General features: G+C 42.6%; 1 long non-coding RNA gene and 1 other non-coding gene across 2 annotated transcripts; one reads left to right on the forward strand and one right to left on the reverse strand.

Moving 5' to 3' along the window:
• Positions 1-1,401: 1,401 nt before the first annotated feature.
• On the forward strand, positions 1,402-6,343 carry LOC115152371 (uncharacterized). Its single transcript, XR_003867471.1, has 3 exons — positions 1,402-1,625; positions 4,220-4,397; positions 5,051-6,343. It is a non-coding gene; the product is annotated as an uncharacterized LOC115152371 (long non-coding RNA).
• A 5,501-nt stretch (positions 6,344-11,844) lies between these two features.
• Positions 11,845-11,918, reverse strand: trnat-agu (transfer RNA threonine (anticodon AGU)). Its single transcript has one exon. It is a non-coding gene; the product is annotated as a tRNA-Thr (tRNA).
• Between the last annotated feature and the right edge of the window lie 212 nt (positions 11,919-12,130).

Here is a 12,130-nt window from a genome sequence, read left to right on the forward strand (position 1 = left end):
ATTCTTCTGTTTTCTCAATGATATTCAAATCAGAATTGAAAAAAGGCTTAAGTTTAATAAGTTGTAACGGCTGTCGTCTGAAGAAGTGGACCAAGGTGCAGCGGAGTTAGTGTTCATTATTAGAATTTAATATCAACAACATGAACACTATACAAAACAAGAAAAGCGTAAACCGACAGCAAACAGTCCTGTCTGGAACAAAACACTGACAGAAACAATTACCCACAAACCCAAAGGAAAAAACATGCTCCTTATGTGTGACTCCCAATCAGCAGCAACGAGCTTCAGCTGTGCCTGATTGGGAGCCACACACACGGCCCAAAACAAAGAAATACAAAAACATAGAAAAAGGAACATAGAACGCCCACCCAATGTAACACCCTGGCCTAACCAAAATAAAGAACAAAAACCCCTCTCTATGGCCAGGGCGTTACATAAGTACAACAACAAAAATAAGATAAGAAAACTGGGAACCGACAATATCTGTAGATCACAATTCCCAAGAGTAGGCCTATCAGATGTAATTTTTTTAATCTTATACTGAAATCGTTACAAGTGTTGGTCCCATGTTTCATGAGCTGAAAGAAAAGATCCCAAAAATGTTCCATACGCACAAAAAGCCTATTTTTCTCCAATTTTGTTCACACATTTGTTTACATTCCTGTTAGTGAGCATTTCTCCTTGCCAAGATAATCCATCCACCTGACCGGTGTGGCATATCAAGAAGCTGATTAAACAGCCTGATCATTACACAGGTGCACCTTGTCCTGGGGACAATGAAAGGCCACTCTAAAACGATGCCACAGATGTCTCAAGTTTTGAAGGAGCATGCAATTGTCATGCTGACTGCAGGAATGTCCACCAGAGCTGTTGCCAGAGAATTGAATGTTCATTTCTCTACATTAAGCCAACCTCCAACATAATTTTAGAGAATTTGGCAGTACATCCAACTGGCCTCACAACCGCAGACCAGGTGTAAACACGGCAGCTCAGGCTTCTTCACCTTCGAGATCGTCTGAGACCAGCAACCCGGACAGCTGATGAAACAGGAGTATTTATGTGTGTAAAATAGCCCTTTTGTGAGGGAAAACTCAGTCTGATTGGTTGGGCCTGGCTCCCCAGTGGGTGGGCCTATGCCCACCCACTGGGCCCCTGCCAATTCATGGTAATTCCTAGAATAGAACCTGATTTATGTATTTCAATTTAGTGATTTTCTTATACGAACAGTAACTCAGTAAAATCGCTGACTTTTTTGCATGCTGCGTTTATATTTTTGTTCAGTATATATTGAATTATATTATTGAGTTAGTGTAATAATTTATTTTGTTAGGCCTAATACGAATAGCGTTATACAATTTAAATAGGTCTACATCTTGCACTACAGTAGCCTAATTGCACAGTCGAGCCAGTGCGCGAGCAGTGACCAACCACTGAACCATTGTGCCCAGCGCTCAAACGTCATGCCCTACGTGCGGCCACTGCGCCCGCTGTGTAGCAAGAAAGGTCCGGTTGCATCTGGAGAAGCGAGTCGCGACGTAAATCACAGACGACAGTCGACTTCCTCATGTCGCTGTGTGATTGACCGTGCATAGCAGCTTCTGTTTGGAAGTCCTCAGCACACACAGGTAAATTTTTAATGAGATTTCAAGCTTCGATTTCGGTTTGTGTTACCTGTTTAAATGGTGCCGCTTTCGCTCTGCCTCACAGGTTGTCAAGCTACAGCTTTTAGAGAAGTCTTTGTCAATAGCTCAGCGACATTTTCTGCTGTTTTCATTGAGCCTGGTTGGAACCCGTCTCCTTGTACAAATGCAACATCGCCACACATTTGATTACAGTGTTACAGCCGGATGTTTGCTATTACAGGGTTGACACATTGTAACAACAAATTACACGCACTGTCGCGCTCTTTAATGCACATTCGTTTGAAATGAATTAACATAGGCTAGATAAATATTATAATGACCATGCAATGATTTCCAAAAGCCTTATAGCCAATACGGATAATGAATGGTTTTGTCAGAGATGACTGGACTATATGTAGGCCTATTGCATCTTGGAGCGTCCTTCAGTCTGGAGTACCTAACTACAGGTCTGTCATCATATGTAAATGACATGTGAGCGAGAGTGGGGGGTGGGCACAGAGGAGATTTCCAAGCCTTACATTTCTATTTAGCTAGATTTGGCCGTAAATACTTTCTTTCATGCCATGGATCCAATTTGTTCCTTCAGATTGCGTCAGACCTATGAAAACCAGATTCAATGCTGCATGGTAAATAGCCTGTGTTCATCAGTTATGGTCATTAAGATATGAATACTGAAGGATGAGTGGCTGTCTGTACACATTTCACTTGTTGAATTATTCAGCTGAAGGCAGTTTGTCTGAAGGCTATTTTAGGAAGGCTGTTGCCCTTAATGCTACAGGGACATGCTCTGGCATCTTGCAAATGGCATGTTCCTTGGCAATGACTACACTTTTGTCAATCAGTAAACAGGGAAAACGCACACAGAGCTCATAGTCTATGCTGATCTTAGCTCCTCCGGTGTATTGTTGTATGTAAAACATGAATATTTCAGACTGCCAGGTACATCCCAGTCCCACCACTAAAAACCAGTCCTGTAGCCTACACGCCACATTGAACTCACAGCAAAGGAATGTACAGTATGTCTCTAAGATACTGTACTTCACGCCACAAATCTTAGTATAAAGTGTGTTCCACACCAGCGATGAGTATTGATAATGCCATCTATCCCAGTTACAGTAATAGGTACTGTATATCAGTCGTCCTTCTCAGTCCCCCTCCAATTCCTGATTTAAAAAAAATATATGATTATTTTTAATTTTTTTGTGCTTCTGACACAAATATGCAAGACCAGGATCACATGGACATTTAAGACATATCAATAAGATGCTGTCTTTATACCGTAAACACTCAAATAAATACTTAACGCAAATACTCTTATTTTAGTATCAATTGTTTATTTCCCCTGCAAGTTAACCTTATTCTCAAATAAGTATTGTTGATGTAACAACCAATCCAAAGGAACCCCAGTGTGGGGTGACTGGGTTCCTCATTAGTAGTGAGTGACCCAATGTTTACTAGTCCAACAGCTGTTTACCATCGCTGCCACGGTGACACCATTTTGAGCATCACAGCTGAGTGCCAAGCAGCTGAGAGGAGGATAGAGGCCCAAAATAGCACCCGGCGGTCACCCTTTTGCACTGCATTCTGGGTATAACCTCTCTCTAATAGGGTGTTATCATGTCAGCAGTGGGGCTTAACCTCAATCTCCCTGGCAATGGTTACTGTATATGAAATCATGTTGTTTAAGGATTTGGATTTTGTCCAATGCATGCTAATACTAAACAATAGTGTTTCCTTCATTGGGTGAATAATTGTAGAATATTGAGAAATAAAGGTGCTTTTGAATTCAGAGGTGTTAAACTGTTCATAAGGGAAGGTGATGTCAGTGATGGCAATGCCACTGAGTGTGTGTTTGTAGTGCAAGGGTGAAATTGGTGTAGATATTCTGTAGATATTGACTTTATAAAACGCATTTCCTGCAATTCTGCGTAGTTTGACATGACTTATTATGCCTCTATTGAGGGGTATATGGAGGGGTATTTTGAAAACACAATATAGAGGATGATGCCTCCTCAGGGGGATGAGATGGCCAAACAGCAGTCTACTCGCATTAATATTTTTTTTATGAACGGTATACGCCCACACCATTCTGTTGGGGTATGCCCACCCCACACCATTCTGTTGGGGTATGCCCACCCCACACCATTCCGTTGGGGTATGCCCACCCCATTCCAACACAGAAAAGCTGCTTTTTAACATACAATTTCTTTGGAAGGAAAACTAAGTAATTATTTCAATGATTGAAAATTAATTATAGGTCAAATTTATAGAAATCTGTAAACACTGGACAGTTACTTTAAAGCTAATTTCCTGCTATTTTTATTTTTTATTATTTTAAATAAATTGCATGTCCCCCTAACCCCCATGGCAATTTCACTTATGTTGTAGGGACTGGGTTCTCTGGGTGCTAACAAAAAAAAACAGCAAGGCTTTCCCTCTGGCTCCCCTTTGCAGATGGCTGGTTTATGGCACAGGGTAATCCCTCCACCCCCCTGGGAGACTGCATGTGTGTTTACATTGTGTGTGTGTGTGTGTGTGTGTGTGTGTGTGTGTGTGTGTGTTCCCCTGTCTCCCAGGCCCTGCTATGTTGAGGTGTATCAGCTATGACTGATGTGGAGGCGACATATGAAGACTTCATCGCTTCACAGCGGACCGGCCGACGGAACGCCGTACACGACATCCCACAATCCCCTGAGGCACAGGGACCCAGCGACCTATCACACGACCTGGCTCAGCTCAACATCAACAAATCCTGTGAGAGCATTGGACACACTCTGTTTCAAAACTTGCCTAGCATAATTCACCTGTTGGTCAGGAAGCTGATGAAAGATGCATTTGGTGTTTCAACTTGTGACAAAATCCAGACTTGCCAGGACCTGTGTTTTATAAATTGGGCTATATTATCTCTTCATCTCTTTCTGTAGCGGTGCAATGTGTTGTTTTACATGACATATGGGAGAAAGTGTGACAATGCCAAGATAATGCCAAGTTGAAACCGACAGGCGGCCAGACGAGCCATGTGTTTCCCTTGATAACTCACAGGCAGAATCTCAATTGCATATTCCTCACCCTCTCTCCTGACCTTCTTTTCAAAACCCATTGGATGAGAAAGCCAGAGGACCCTCCCCTCTGACCTTCTCCTCCAGTGGGTTTTGAGAAGGAGGCAAAGAGAGAGGACGTAAGGAGTATGCAATTAAGATTCACCAATAGTGTTGTCCTGCTGTCCATATTTACATGGTGACATCATAGTCAATATGTCTTATAGTCGCTTTAGCGGATGACAACTCAAACACCCTTCTTCTGCTCTCTTTCTCTCTCTCACTGACGTCAGATGTAATGATGTCATTTAGAGTCATTATTAATGCATGAATTGCCTACCCCTCTCTCTCTCTCTCTCTCTCTCTTAGGTGAAGGAGAGGATGCTGAAAAGAGCCAGGCCCCGTCAGAGTCTTCATCCCAACCAGAAGAGGGGGGTAAAGAGTAGGAGGGCTAGCAGACGATCAGTGGTCATCAGTGGACAAACTGCTGCTCTTTTTCCAAACTTCTAATCTGTGAACTGATCTTTCACCCTACTATCGTCCAGTAGTCCCTCCCCAACTTCTCTCAAAACTCTGCCCTGAGCCAATAATATGAATTGTTGGGGTTACTTAGGCAGCCGCAGCACACTGAGCCCTCTGTGCTGGTCTGCGTCCCAACAGTCTTAAAAAGCTCCCTTTCCTTACCTACTTTCCTTCTAAACCACTGAAGCTGAAATTAGACGAGACCCCAGTTCTGATTCTCCCAACTCTCCTTGAAGTGTGTACACTTCAGGGGAACAGGAAGAAACGGAATGAATGGGAAGGACAGAATTGGAGTGATATGGTACGGCAGATGAAAACTATGTGGTGGAATCTTACCCATTGACTTTTCGGTGGTCCTTCCTAAAGGAAAGGAAGCCATTTAATGTGGTTGGGATGTGGCTGAAGATGTTTTCAATAGAGGAAGTGGAACTTACCTAACCAGCCTTGGGGATTCTCTATGGTTACCACTCTAAACACAGAACTAAACTGTAACAATGAACAGTGATTGGACACTGACTCCAGCTCTTTCCTCTCTGCCCTGATGCCATTGGCCCAGGCCCCCTGTCAATCATGTGGACATCCTTACAGTAACAACAACCTCCTTTCACTCTCTAAATGATTGAACCTTCATTTAACCAAGAGATCTCCTGAGCTTGAGAACCTCTTTTACCAGAGACTTGACAAGGCACGGCACCGGGGTTAGAAACTAAAATGTCATATACATTGACATGAGGTGATAATTGGACACACTGACACACTAAAAGATGGCCGTTAATTTCGCTGCACTGTTTTGCTCGTCTCCAACAGGTTTGCTATGTAAGCGTACACTGCTAGCTGATGTCCCCTCCATCGCGTGTGGCTGATCAGTGTGTTTACTGTCCCATGGTTGTGTCCTGTCTCACCCACTGTACCAGGAATTGAGCTGTGACTTACTCTTTTTTTTGTTTTTTTGTCTGTATTTCATCAAGTTATTAATCCAAACTCATAGGCTACAATTTCCGTAATGGATTATTTAATCAGTTTGGATTAGTAACTCGTTACGAGAAGAACACTAGTTTTGAAGGTGAGACTGACATCTTTGCTCGATGCCATTGTTGAGTTGTTTGTTTGGATGTACAAATAAAGATCATTCATCATTGATAGGAGACTAGTGAGTTTATTGCCAGTGGCTCCCTCTTGTGGTCAACACGGGCTTGTGGTCTACATTGTCTTTTTGGCATTGCAGTTCAGACTTGGTGACAGCCATCTCCACTCTCTGTTCCACTGCCATGTCTCTCAGCTCAGTCCAGATGTTAAGGGTCATCTGGTTAGCTTCAGTGTTTTGGCTCTTGATCAAACTGTTCAACACCAGTAGAGCTATACGGCCCCTGGTTTGATAAGACCTAGCAATGTGCTGTTAGCTCAACCTTTATCAGGATGCGTCTATGTCACCCATATCATTAGAAATGTGAACATTGGCTCGCCCATACGTTTGATATATTAATGTAGGACCAGCCCACTATTATGAGAGCTCTCCTGGCTTGCCCCGGGTGATCAATGTGTAAATCATCCCTGACAGTACGTAATATAATGACAGGATGGACAGCTGACCGCAGTGCCAGACCACGTGTAACAACACCTGCACAGGATTGGTACAGGATGGCAATAACAACTGCCCGAGTTACACCAGGAACGCACAATCCCTCCATCAGTGCTCAGACTGTCTGCAATAAGCTGAGAGAGGCTGGACTGAGGGCTTGTAGGCCTGTTGTAAGGCAGGTCATCACCAGACATCACCGGCAACAACGTTGCCTATGGGCACAAACTCACCGTCGCTGGACCAGACAGTCGCGGTTTTGTCTCACCAGGGGTGATGGTCGGAATCACATTTATCGTCAAAGGAATGAGCGTTACATCGAGGCCTGTACTCTGGAGCGGGATCGATTTGGAGGTGGAGGGTCCATCATGGTCTGGCGTGATGTGTCACATCATCGGACTGAGCTTGTCATTTCAGGCAATCTCAATGCTGTGCGTTACAGGGAAGACATCCTCCTCCCTCATGTGTTACCCTTCCTGCAGGCTCATCCTACCATGACCCTCCAGCATGACAATGCCATCAGCCATACTGCTCGTTCTGTACGTGATTTCCTGCAAGACAGGAATGTCAGTGTTCTTCCATGGCCAGGGAAGAGCCCGGATCTCAATCCCATTGAGCACGTCTGGGACCTGTTGGATCGGAGGGTGAGGGCTAGGGCCATTCCCCCCAGAAATGTCTGGGAACTTGCAGGTGCCTTGGTGGAAGAGTGGGGGTAACATCTCACAGTAAGGACTGGCAACTCTGGTGCAGTCCATGAGGAGAAGATGCACTGCAGTACTTAATGCAGCTGGTGGCCACACCAGATACTGACTGTTACTTTTGATTTCCCCCCCCCCCCCCCCCCCCCCTTTGTTCAGGGACACATTATTCCATGTCTGTGGAACTTGTTCAGTTTATGTCTCAGTTGTTCAATCTTGTTATGTTCATACAAATATTTACACATGTCCGGGAACTTTTTTGCTGAGTTTACAATTATTGCAACTTCCACAAATGTAATAACTGTAGTTGGATTGTAGGCTGTGCCAATGTTGTAGACCAGGGTGGTTTCAGTATTATAGGGACCCACATATCTTCTATTCATCAAAGAAGTATAGAAGGCCACCTTTGGTCTGGCTGTGAGCACAGGAGATCAAACACACTGATAGATTGACTGTTGCATTCATCATTTTGAAAGATGAACATTCCAGCCTAATATTTATTTCAAATAAGTATAGGAAGATCAACTACTGACTGTTCATACACTGACTATTCCAGAAGACAACATTAAAGTAGTGTATCACTAGTAAGGGAATGCTTCTCTACTTTTAAATTAGAGTATGAAGCAGGACTGACAGAGCAGGGATCCATGTTTTCTGGACGGTTACTTCTGCTAAACTTGAAAGACTCATTAACATTATTATCCCAGAAACCCTAGACCCACTCCAATTTGCATACCGCTCAAACAGATCCACAGATGATGCAATCTCTATTGCACTCCACACTGCCCTTTCCCACCTGGACAAAATGAACACCTACGTGAGAATGCTATTCATTGACTACAGCTCAGCGTTCAATACCATAGTGTCCTCAAAGCTCATCAGTAAGCTAAGCGTCCTGGGATTAAACCTCTCCCTCTGCAACTGGATCCTGGACTTCCTGACGGGCTGCCCCCAGGTGGTGAGGGTAGGTAGCAACACATCTGCCACGCTGATCCTCAACATTGGAGCTCCTCAGGGGTGTGTGCTCAGTCCCCTCCTGTACTCCCTGTTCACCCGAGACTGTATGGCCAGGCACGACTCCAACACCATCGTTAAGTTTGCAGACGACACAACAGTGGTAGGCCTGATGCCCAACAACGACGAGACAGCCTATAGGGAGGTCAGGGACCTGGCCGGGTGGTGCCAGAATAACAACCTATACCTCAATGTAATCAAGACAAAGGAGGTGATTGTGGACTACAGGAAAAGGAGAACTGAGCACGCCCCCATTCTCATCGACAGGGCTGTAGTGGAGCAGGTTGAGAGCTTCAAGTTCCTTGGTGTCCATAAGACTCCTGAACAGGTAATGAAATGGCTACCCAGACTATTTGCATTGTGTCCCGCTACAATGCAAATTGTGTCCTGCCAACCCCTCTTTTACGCTGCTGCTACTCTCTGTTTATCATCTATGCATAGTCACTTTAACTATACCTACATGTACATACTACCTCAATTAGCCCAACTAACCAGTGCCCCTGCACATTGACTCTGTACTGGTACCACCTGTATATAGCCTTGTTACTGTTATTTTCACTGTCATTTTACTGTTTTGTTTTTTATTTCTTTACTTATCTATTGTTTTACCTAATTTTTACTTAAATTGCGCTGTTGGTTAGGGCTTGTAAGTAAACATTTCACTGTACGGTCTACACCTGTTATATTTAGAGCACGTGACAAGTAAACTTTGATTTGATTTGAGTCTTCTTGGATATGATGCTACAAGCTTGGCAGACCTGTATTTGGGGAGTTTCTCCCATACTTCTCTGCAGATCCTCTCAAGCTATGTCAGGTTGGATGGGGAGCGTCGCTGAACAGCTATTTTCAGGTCTCTCCAGAAATGTTAGATTGGGTTCAAGTCTGGGCTCTGGCTGGGCCTCTCAAGTACATTCAGAGACTTGTCTCGAAGCTACTTCTGCTTTGTCTTGGCTTAGGGTCGCTGTCCTGTTGGAAGGTGAACCTTCGCCCCAGTCTGAGGTCCTAAGCGCTCTGGAGCAGGTTTTCATTATGGATCTCTCTGTACTTTGCTCCGTTCATCTTTCCCTTTTACAAGCTTTTACGAAGGAGAAAATCATGTAGGCTATGAGGATTATACATTTATATTAATAGCTACAGCCATTGTAACATGAAATAGATGACAATGGCCAACTCGTAATTTTTCAAACTGCTTCAACTGATTGGTGGTGCAGTCTGTTAAAACAGTTGGCTCATAGTTCAATGTTTGTGAGTTCTAATCAATCAATCAAACACTTTTATAAAGGTCATTTTTACATCAGCAGTTGTCACAAGGTTTCTTTATAAGCACGAAGCCTAAAACCCCAGAGGGCAAGCAATGCAGATGTAGAAGCACGGTGGCTAGGAAAAACTCCCTAGAAAGACTGGAACATAGGAAGAAACCTAGAGAGGAACCAGGTGCCGGAGGGGTGGCCAGTCCTCTTCTGGCTAATGGGGCAGATATATATATTTTCTTCAATTCCTTTATTTACATTATTCATCCTGTGCCCACACAATTCTGAAAGTGAAAGCATGCCTGTGAGAAGGGTCGCCCTGATAGTAGTTGTTGGTTGTTATACTGTACCCAAGTCCAATCCATGAGTTAATTTGATCATTGGAAAAGAGCATACTGCGTAACTACTGCAATGCGGGTTGGATTTAATTGAGCCACTAATCTTCATTTTCAATAAATTAGAATTTACATTTCAAAGGTTTTTCACACTGCAAGTGGCAATAGTTATCCGTAACTCGGCGCCTTACCAATATGAACAAACTGTACAGAGCCATATTTTTTTGCGATGCACATTATTTTATTATCAGAACGTGCCAGTGGACTTCTGGTAAGTATGCTTTAGTGAGAAAGCGCTGGGATCAGGTACAACTACGTTTACCCAATGGGGTAAAGTACTTAAGTATATATACTTTAAAGGTCTACTTGAGTCGTTTTTGGGGGGTATCTGTACTTTACTATTTATATTTTTGACAACTTTTAACTTCACTACATTCCTAAAGAAAATAATGTACTTTTTACTCCGTACATTTTCCCTCACACCCAAAAGTACTCGTTACATTTTGAATGCTTAGCGGGAGAGAAAATTGTTAAATTCACACACTTATCGAGTGACGAGAGAACATCCCTACTGCCTCTGATCTGGTGGGCTCATGCTTTGTTTGTAAATGATGTCTGAGTGTTGGAGTGTGCCCCAGGCTATCCATACATAAAAATAAAAAAATGTGACGTTTGCTTAATATAAGGAATTTTTTATTTGTACTTTTACTTTTGATACCTAAGTATATTTTAGCAATTACATTTACTTTTGATACTTATGTATGTTTAAAACCAAAAACGTTTAGACTTTTACTCAAGTAGAATTTTACTGGATGACTTTTACTTGAGTCATTTTCTATTAATTTGTGACAATTGGGAACTTTTTCCACCACTGCGTTTACCTGCCCCCAAAATGTATATTTATGACTGGTTATAAGAGGTCCCTACCAGATTTCAACCAGTAAATTACATCTTTATCACATCTGATTGTCAAAAAATCACTTCAGAGGGCTCCTTTATTTATTTAACCGTAATTTAACTAGGCAAGTCAGTAAAGAACAAATTCTTATTTACAATGAAGGCCTAATGTATGGAGTAAAAAGTACATTATTTTCTTTAGGAATGTAGTGAAGTAAAAGTTGTCAAAAATATAAATAGTAAAGTAAAGTAAAGTACATACACCCCCAAAAAAGACGTAAGTAAAAATACTTTAAAGTACTACTTAAGTACTTTACACCACTGGGTAATAGTTGTTCCCGATCCCAACGCTTTACTAGCCTGACCGCACACGTTCATCAAACTGCAACATATTTCCAGCCTCCAAACAGTGGTGAATGGAAAGAGACATCTGTTACACAAAATAGCATAATGGCATTTGGCGATTGTCATTAGTCCCGAATTTATGAGACTTTATTTATGAGACTATTTATTTAATAGAACACTTATTTGGCCACTTTATTGTTATTTCTGGCTAAAACTCATACTCTGAAACGGGGACTTTGCAGAATGAAATGTACATTTGTTCCCTTCCCGCTTAGAGTTCAGTTTAGTTTTTCTTCTGAGTCTGAAGAGAATCATGTGAATCCTAGTCACCGGCTGACCGCAAGGAACGCCCTGTTCAAATAGCGTGAGTTACATTCGTTCCTACCCAGTCTGAAGTTCATCCCAACCAAAATTGAACGATTTAAAAAACGCTTTTTGAGTGTAGAAAATACAAACGTGTAATAATCCTTCAAGTCGCCTCAACCCGTTTCAGCTGGGACACTTCCGAACTGTACTAATTTCAAAAAGGCACTGCTGAGATTCGAACTCAGGATCTCCTGTTTACTAGACAGGCGCTTTAACCAACTAAGCCACAGCGCCAGTGATGTAATAGGCATGACATAAGTTACTCATACTTGACCTTTGGTAATGTAAGGATTTATAAAGTATATTGTGTGCAGTTTCCATATCACATTCCGGTATGAACTGTAAAGACAAGAACGGTGTAAAGTGGTGGATCAGACATCAATCTAAAGGAAAATGGTATTCAGTCACAGACATATTGGTATGATGTAGTAACAGCTAAATACCTC

Source organism: Salmo trutta, chromosome 2, assembly GCF_901001165.1.
Source record: "Salmo trutta chromosome 2, fSalTru1.1, whole genome shotgun sequence".
Lineage (NCBI taxonomy): Eukaryota > Metazoa > Chordata > Actinopteri > Salmoniformes > Salmonidae > Salmo > Salmo trutta.